The sequence below is a fragment of the Echinops telfairi genome, unplaced genomic scaffold (genome assembly GCF_000313985.2).
Source record: "Echinops telfairi isolate 266 unplaced genomic scaffold, ASM31398v2 ScPeMD7_18;HRSCAF=68, whole genome shotgun sequence".
Classification (NCBI taxonomy): domain Eukaryota; kingdom Metazoa; phylum Chordata; class Mammalia; order Afrosoricida; family Tenrecidae; genus Echinops; species Echinops telfairi.
Window position 1 is genome coordinate 55,147,086 of NW_022103915.1, and position 8,765 is coordinate 55,155,850.

At 45.1% G+C, this 8,765-nt stretch overlaps 1 protein-coding gene across 2 annotated transcripts in view; it reads right to left on the reverse strand.

Annotated features, from left to right (window-relative positions):
• FRMD6 (FERM domain containing 6) overlaps positions 1-8,728 on the reverse strand; it is a 78,988-nt gene extending 70,260 nt beyond the window's left edge. For both annotated transcript variants that reach the window (XM_004698585.2, XM_004698584.2), the window contains exon 1: positions 8,669-8,728. The gene's annotated coding sequence lies outside the window, so the exon portion shown is untranslated. The remainder of the gene's footprint in view (positions 1-8,668) is intronic.
• Between the last annotated feature and the right edge of the window lie 37 nt (positions 8,729-8,765).

The following is an 8,765-nucleotide window of genomic DNA, read 5'->3' on the forward strand; positions in this document are numbered from 1 at the left end:
TTGCCCTCATCATTCTCAAAACATTTGCTTTCCACTTGAGCTCTTGGAATTAGCTCATTTTTCATTTTTTGCCCTCCCTCCCTGCTCCCCCTTCCCTCATGACCCTTGATAATCTATAAATTATTATTATTTTATCATATCTTACACTGCCCGATGTCTCCCTTCACCCACTTTACTGTTGTCCATCCTCCAGGGAGGAGGTTAATGTAGATCCTTGTAACTCTTTATGGGAAAAGAAAGCCTCATCTTTCTCCCTCAGAGTGCCTGATGGCTTAGAACTGCTGACCTTCAGGTTAGCAGCCCAATGTTTAACCACATGTCCAGAAGTCCTAGGGACCTCCAAAAACGCTATAAATCTTTCTATACTTCATTTGTGTTAAATAATAATAGCAGTTAACAGTACTATGGGCCAGAGATCATGCCAGTTGTTCTATATGTACTATTTCACAGAAGGAGCTCTGGTGGTTTACTGGGAATGAACTGCACTGCTAGCCACAGGGTCAGTGGTTCAAACCCATCAGCTGCTCCTTAGGATAAAGATGAAGCTTACTGCTCCCATAAAGAGTTACAGCCTCAGAAACCCTAGGAGCAGTTCTATTCTGTTCTATAGGGTCACTCTGAGGCAGAGTCCGCTCAGCGGTATTGTTTGCTTTGGGTTATCTTCCATACTATTTTCAAACAAACCATAGTACTCTTTTCTGTAGCAATTTCACTGAGACTTGTCAGGCATGTAACCATATAATCAGCATTAAAAATTTTATCTAACATTCCATATGCTCAATGTTTGCTGTTAGCAGTATCTCATTTGAGTAGGGCTCACCACATATTTATAAAACTTGTCTAATTATACTCCCCCACCTTAATTTCCTAATAAGCCGAAGTTGAACCTCTGAAGCTTCTTTTGAACCAGTGCAAAACAAAGGGAGGGGGAGGGGGCATTTTTCCTTTAGAGGAACAGGAAAGAAAATATATCAAGTTCCTTTGCAACCACTTTGTTGCATCTAGTACAGTGGTTCTCAACTTGTGGGTCACGACCCCTTTGGGGGAGGGGGGAGGTGTCGAACAACCCTTTCACAGGGGTCGTCCGATTCATAACAGTAGCAAAATTACAGTTACGAGTAGCAATGAAAATAATTTTATGGTGGTAGTGGGGGGGGGGTCACCACAATCATGAGGAACTGTATTAAAGGTTTACGGCATTAGGAAGGTTGAGAACCACTGATCTAGTAACTGCGCAATCATTATTCCACGTTTTTCTCCACGCATTTACTGGGGGCTGCCAGACATAGGCAGCAGAGGTTCACTGCAGTTTTAGGAAACCCAGTGTTTTCAGGGACGTTTAAGAAAAGATCACTTGACGACAGGGAGAAGGAGGAGGAGGAGTGTGTGAACAAGGTGGAAGCATTGTGGCAGGAATCAGCACAAACAAAAGACTAAATGTAGTAACATTTTTATAAGAATGCACAAGTTAGAAAAGATTTAGAAAGCAACCTTGTGAAACTACGGTTTATCCTGGATCATCTATAGACATCCTCAATGGCACAGTGAGTCATGCGATCTCAAGATGTCACCTGCTTGGCAACTTACAAGCCCAAACCCCAATGGAGGAGAGAGGAAAGGGAAAGAGAGGTCTGTCAGAGATGGGGTGGGGGCAGACTCACAGGTGCCCCACTTTCCCTGAGTAGGTCTGAGTCCATCCATCCAGACTCACAGGGCACCTTTGTGTGAATGGGAAGAAGGTTTCACAGACTCCAGGGCAAGGCACCTCCCAGCAGGGTCACTACTTGAATGCAGAGTAGGGTCTAGGGAGCAGGACTTATGATACCCATCTGGCATGGCAGCAGCTGCAGCCACACATGATAGCTGACGGTTCTCACCTCTCCATCTCCCCAGTAAGCAGGTGATATTTCTGTTACATATTGTTGGTCTGGTCATAGCTGTGAGACTTTGCAAGCCACTCAAACTCTTGGGGCTTCAGTTGTTCCTTGTCCAATAAGTGATGGGCTGACTGAGCATGTCGCCTAACGCCTCCTCCCTATTCCTCCCAATTTAGCAGACATCTGGAAGTATCTAGTTGCTATTTTCCAAGTTGTGTCCCCAAAACAGAGTTCTGTGGATTGATTGAGTCTTCATTTCTATGAGGTACTGTTTTTTGTTCCCATTCATTTTATTTCTGAAGTTATTTGTTCGCTCTTTTCATCTTAAAGCTATGCTTTCATGTCAAAGGCTCAGTATTTTTGGTGCTATCAGAAGGTTACCTCCCAAACTATTCAAATGCTCATTAATAGAATGGATAAATAAACTAAGTGGAGTCATTTACAGGACAGAAAGAGAGTGACTGCTACCTGCATCAGTTTAGACAGATCACACCACATGAATGAGATATTTAAAAAACAAACCATGCATTTGATTGCACTTACATACAGTTCCCCCAAAAAAGTTTTTAAAATTCCCCAAAATAAACTCATTGTGATCGAGTCAATGTTGACTCATAGTGATCCTACAGGACAGGGTAGAACTGCCCCTGTGGGTTTGCAAGACTGTCAATCTTTTTCCCGTGGAACGAGGGGTGGTTTCAAACTGTTGAACTTGTGGCTAACAGGCCAATGTGTAACCCACAATGCCACCAGAACCTCCGGCTCCCGAAGAAGCCAGAGAGGCAGTTCTACTCTCCTACGGGGTTGCTATGAGTCAGATTTGACTCGATGGCAGTGAGTAAAAAACCCAGCTATGATCATAGAACAGTAATTATTGTGACTCTTAACGTAGGGCTCCCTAGTGGCTGGTAATGTTCTATCTTATTTGGCGGCTGGTGACAGGAATGTGATCATTATGTGCTATACATTTCTTATTTATAAGAATATACATATTCTTATTTTCTAGTTATGTACAGCAATTCAGTAACAAGTTCAAAGTGATTAAAAACCACAGGGACAAATAGGAGAAAAAAGAAAAGCCATTAAAAAGACAACAACTGGACAACACAAATGCTGCTGGCTGTGGGAAGAAAATTAATCACATTTCATTTAATGTGACCCAAAGGGACGTCCTGAGAAGCTGAAAGAGAAGCCTCAATGACTACAACTTTCATTTAGAATTGCTAGCGTTTTTAGAATGACTTCTTCTCTCACATGAAAATTGTGGCTCTTAGGTTAGTATAAAATACTGCTTTTCCTTCTGTCTTTCCTAAGTCTCTAAAATACCACTGCTCCAAGATCTAAAATTGCAGTTAGAAGGGCCTGCAAAATGTAAACATCTTGGCACATATAAGAAAATACCCAAAGACAATCTATTATTTGGACTACTAAGGGTCTAAATGGGTGCTTTTATTTGGACTTGTCCTAATCATGGTCACATTAATGCAATAACCTAGACAATTACCAAGTCCCTACCAACTGTGTGGGTTTGTAGATTTAGATTAAGCACTGCCAACTGAGGCCCCACAGAAAGTACTGTAGTACAGAACACTAGCTTAGCCAGAAAACCATTGCCTTCTCCTTGGGCCTACATTTGGCTCCTCTATGAATTTGTTTCAGCACCACAATTTTTTCCTCCTGAAGCCAGAGAGTCAGTTGTCAGATAAGTGACCCCCACCCCCTCATGTCCAGTGCTCTGTAACCCATCAGGTTATAGGGGATGATTGTTCCATTTGATGCAAATAAAAAGCGATAGCATACACAAACTTGCAGGAGAAGTTTGGCCAAATCACATAAGATAATCAGAAGAACAGACTTGTTTTTACACAAAACAGTTGAGTAACTTCAGCCATTACTGTCTTAGAGCCCACACTCTGGTCCCACAGTGTGGAAGGAGGATGGTTCCCCCAAATTGTGGGAGACAAATTAAATAGTGGTGGAATCCTTGGCACTGAGACAACATGTTCAGCTTTGGAAACGGTAAATGGATGGAGGTGGGAGGCGGGGTTATAAGTACCCAGCCCCTATACAGAACTTAACACCAAATCAGCGATTCCACACTAATGCAGACAGTGATTTCAGAACATCAATTAGCAGCACTACTTCATGCTATATACAGATCCTATAAACTCAAAAACAACCTTATTGGTGCGGTGGGGTCAATTCTAGCTCATAAAGAACTTATATCAAAAAAGAAACACACAAAACTCACTACCAGCCAGTTGATTCCGACTCATAGTGACTGGCCCTGTGCGTTTGTCAGACTGTCAAGCTCTTTTCCAGAGAAAAAGTCCCGTCTTTCTCCTGTGCAGCGGCTAGTAGTTTCAAACTGTTGGCTTGCAATGAGTTAGCAGCCCAACAAGTAGCCAGGAAGGCACCAGGACGACTCCACAGGGTTTCTGAGGTTGTCATTCTTGACAAAAGCAGATTGCCCCAGCAGTTGCTGATATATGTTGGCACGACTGACCTTTTCATGAGCAGCTCAAAGCTTAACCCGCTGTGCCACCAGGTCCCCTTACACAGACGTTATCAAACCAAAACCAAGCCTACTGCCTATATAGGGCTTTCAGGACTTTAACTTTTTTTTTTTAATTTCCAATGAGTTGCTTTACTTCCAGATGGTACAGAGTTCTGGGCATAACAAAGACTGAGGAGCTGCTCTGGCAGGGTTCTGGACTGGGTTCACTCTGACCTCACAGTTAAGAAGACCTAAACATTGTGTGATTGTTCTTATTTTTTACGAAAGTTGATTCTTAAATGGACAGCAGGCTCCAGAACAGCACTTCATTCTAACTATAGGTGGCAACAGATGTTGTAGCAGGGAATCCAGATGTTTACACTGGAATGGAATCAAGGGTCGTCATGGCCTCAGGCACCAAGAACAGCTGACTTTCGGCCAGATTTCTTCATTCCACCTGTGCCCGGGGGCTTTCCCCGTGGCCTTTGCTCGTAGCTCCTCCGGTTTCTTCTGCTCTTCTCTCTGTTTCTGCTGGAACGCCTTCTCTTCCCTGCTCTGCTTCTTGGGTTGTCTCAGGGCCTTCTCGCCACCTTTGTGGCCCGACAAGGCGCCTGCTGCCCCTTCCCCAGACCTGCTGCTACACAAAAGCAGAGCTGGGGGCTGTAACTCTTTTAGGGAGCAGTCTCACCTTTCTCTCCTGGAGTGGTTGGTAGGTCTGTACAGCCAACTGTGAAGCTAGCAGCCAATGCTTAATGCACCTTATAGGGCATCTTAATTATAATTTTTTTTCTTCAGCTTGCTAATGCACGCTTTTAAGTAAGTTCTCCCAACTCCAGTACTGTTTTAAATACTCAGCCTTCTAAATTTAAATTTTCCTGTTAATTAAGTGCCCAGTATTCTACTTCCTGTAGAATTATTCCTTTCTCTAGTTGCTACTTATTTTTATATGCCCCCAAAGCCTCGTCCTTAGAATTCTGTGCAGTTCAAAACGCCCTCTCACATACTCCTTGTAGCATAATGTAACCACAGAGGCCAACAAAGCAATTTTTCCTGTCTTGGTTTTAGAAAAGATACATTTTAACTAAACTTTCACCACTCAAAATGCCTTCACTAAATCTTTCCTAACCACTCCCCACTCTTACATGCAATTGTTTTATATACAGTCACAAGGCAAAATGAGTAATTATACAATTATGCACATGAAGACTTCCTAAAAACATACAATTTTAAATCTGCATTACACACCCTGTAACTCTACTGCCAGAGACACTGGTCAAAATAACGGACTGAAGTTTCCTTCCACATTGTATTACTGTTTCTGGTTTGCAGGAGGGGAACCGGTAGAGGCATGAGAATCATCATACAAAGACCGATGCGGTACCTGAAACCTGGCAACCACACACTATGGAACAGTAGGATTCTATTAAGGATTGTAAACACACTAAAACTTCTGGGTTTTTTCCTTTGAAAGAATAAAAAGTTGGAGTTGCATAAATAAAAACCAAAGCTTCTATGTTTTTCCCAGAATGATACGTAATACCAAAGACCCCCGTTTCCTACTTTTAAAAGAAATAGGCACAATGTACCAGGGCATTGGTGGAGACTGTACTAATGAATAATTAGAAAAACCCACCTCTGCACACATGCAGCAAATGTACTATCCTTTAGGAAGTTTTGAATAATATTAAACATTTCAGAGAAGGCCCATGAAATTTAGTTCTCAACTCAGAAAACAACCTTAGGGACTATTTGTGAGTGCCATCTGGGGTCCAGGCAGCCTCATCCACAAAAGGGAGAACTTGTTGAGATCATCCAAATCTAAAATTCACATACATTTTTACATCTGGACTGAATTAATCTTTTCTTGGTACTGGCTTTCATGTAATAAAATAATTGTTTGCAGGTTTTTTGTGTTTGGGCTCTTTCTTTCTTTCTTAACTCACAGCTTTGGAAATCAAAATGGGCAACGTCCAAGTGGAAAACTACAAAGAATTTCTTTATCAAAAAAGTTAGTTGTTAGACAGGACTTATTTACACTACACCACTCAGAACCTGACAGCGCAGTCAAAAAACAATTCTGTTTGAAACTTTCATTTCAAGCATCTGCCAGAAAAAGCTACGCAGTTTATTGTGTCATAAGTTCTGAAAGCCAAAAGTTTTATAAGCGTAGTTAAATGAGGAAATGAGGTCCAGAAACTAGAAAAAGCTCTACAACTCCTCATCCCCTCCACCTCTAGCCCCCCAGCCCTCACCAGCACACAATTCAGCTAGCCCAATTGAATGCTGTATCTTGGGAACTTGTAGCTCAAATCTGCTACCTAGCACAGGACACTTTGCTCAAGAAGGCTGTACCCTCATCTCGGTGGCCCGGTTGTTTTCAGCCTTTTCCTTTGAGTTAGACCCACAGGCATTTTAAATATGTAAATTCAAGTTATGCTGGAAAGAAAGCAGGGGCTTCCCTCTACTGCCCTCCCCACAAATGAAGGGAGAAAAAGTCCTCCCTTAAAAAGTTTTGAACACTCCAAGGACCACCGATTACTGTGGTCTATCAGTGTCTGATCTCAGGGAGGCTTACAAGTAACTGGGGGTAGGGGTGGACACGGACTAGTTCATATTACAGTAAGTCTGCTTGCTGGAAAAGATATCCTGCAGATAACTTGATACTAGATATCCCTTGGGGGACCCTTTTCAGAGAATAACCCTGCCAACCGTCCATTTTAAAATGAAATATGAATCCAATATGTTTACAAACATATCGAAGAAAGCATTCAAATGACAGCTGTCCCATACTGTGGAGTATTCTCATTTTTAACACTACGCTTTTATATCTCAGGATCTAGGGAAAGTGGCTAGGTGTTAGAAAGTTTTATACAACAAAGGGCACAGGCAAAGGCATCTGTTGTCCCTGCTGCCTCTCCTCAGGTCTTCTCCCCTCCCCCTCTCTATCCAGAGGGCCGCTTGTGGGTCTGGGCTGTTGACAAGACTTTCTACAATCCTCTCCTCTTAATGCTCTATATTCTGAAAAACTTTTAAATCCACTAACATTACTAAGCCTAACCGTGTGCCCTGCTCTAAGAACACGAACACACACACACACACACATTTTTAAAATGACAGATGAATTCCGGAAAATTTCCCCCCCAAAGTTTTGATGCAGTGAAATATCAACTCCCTGAAATCACAGAGAGGAAATGACTTACATTCTTGAAAAATGAAGCCACTCGCAGCTTCTCCAACAGCATTTTCTAATCCCTGAACTACACCCTGTGGCAAGGGGGAGTATTCCGTGCCCAAACTCAATCTGAAGAGATGCTTATAAAACCAGTACACAAACATCGCCGGGTCCCGGAGGAGGAGGAGGAGGGAAAGGAATTATATATGGAAAATCCAGTAAGACAGACTTTTCCTCCACACTCAGAAACGCTGCGGAGCACAGGCTTGAGGTCACAAGCAATTCGAGAAGGCTCCTCTGAACTTTTCTTTCCCTGCTGTGAGCAACACACAGCTCCTGGGGGAATTCCTGGCAAAACAGATTTTTGCTAAAAAATAAGTAAAACATTTGAAAGCCAGAGGGGTGAGAGCCAAGGAGCAAATATTTCTTTGGACTCTAGCTAAATAATTGCACGGCCTGAAAACCTGCCCGCTTTCATTTTAACTTTAAACTGTGCTTATTTTGACAGCTTTCCACCACCTCCTCCAGCCTTTAAGAAAACGCCCTCACCACTGGGCTCCACTGTCCCGGGGACTCTGGGCGCTGCGTCCATCCATGTGTCCCCTCATGGGTGGCCCAGCTGGCCAGCCCTGACAGCGCCCGGCCCGCCCCAGGTCCGGCGGGTGGGCTCCAGTGTCCGGGCCAGAGGGGGTGTCGCAAGCCCCCCGGGGGGACCCGAATTCTACAGGCCGAGCCTGTCGCTCGCATCCCACAGAGGCCCCCATCTGGCGCCGCCCAGTCCCAGCGCAACCTGGGGCTCGGCCAACTAGGCACTTGCCGGGACGGCGGGACCCCGGGAGCCGCGCCACAGACCCCAGGAACCCGGGGCTCCAGAGCCGGCCCCGGCGCCCAGTCCCGCAGCTGGAGGCCCGCCAAGGCGCGACAGCCAGGCGCCCCCAGGACACGGCCTCGGGCACCCCCGGGAGGGAGCCCTGCGATCCCGGGATGCCTCGGCGCCCCGGGCGCAGTCCACGCCGGTCTCCCGCCTTCGCCGCACAGGCGGCCCCGGAGCACCTCCCCCGCTACCGGGCTCCGCTACCCCGGGGCCCGTGCCCCCGCCCCGGCGAGGACCCGAGAGGCGACCTTTCGCGCGGTGCTCCCACGTCCAGCGCCGAGGGAAACGAGGAAAGACCCGGGCAGGCGACACTGCATCGTGCGGCTGGCGACTTCCAGACACCTC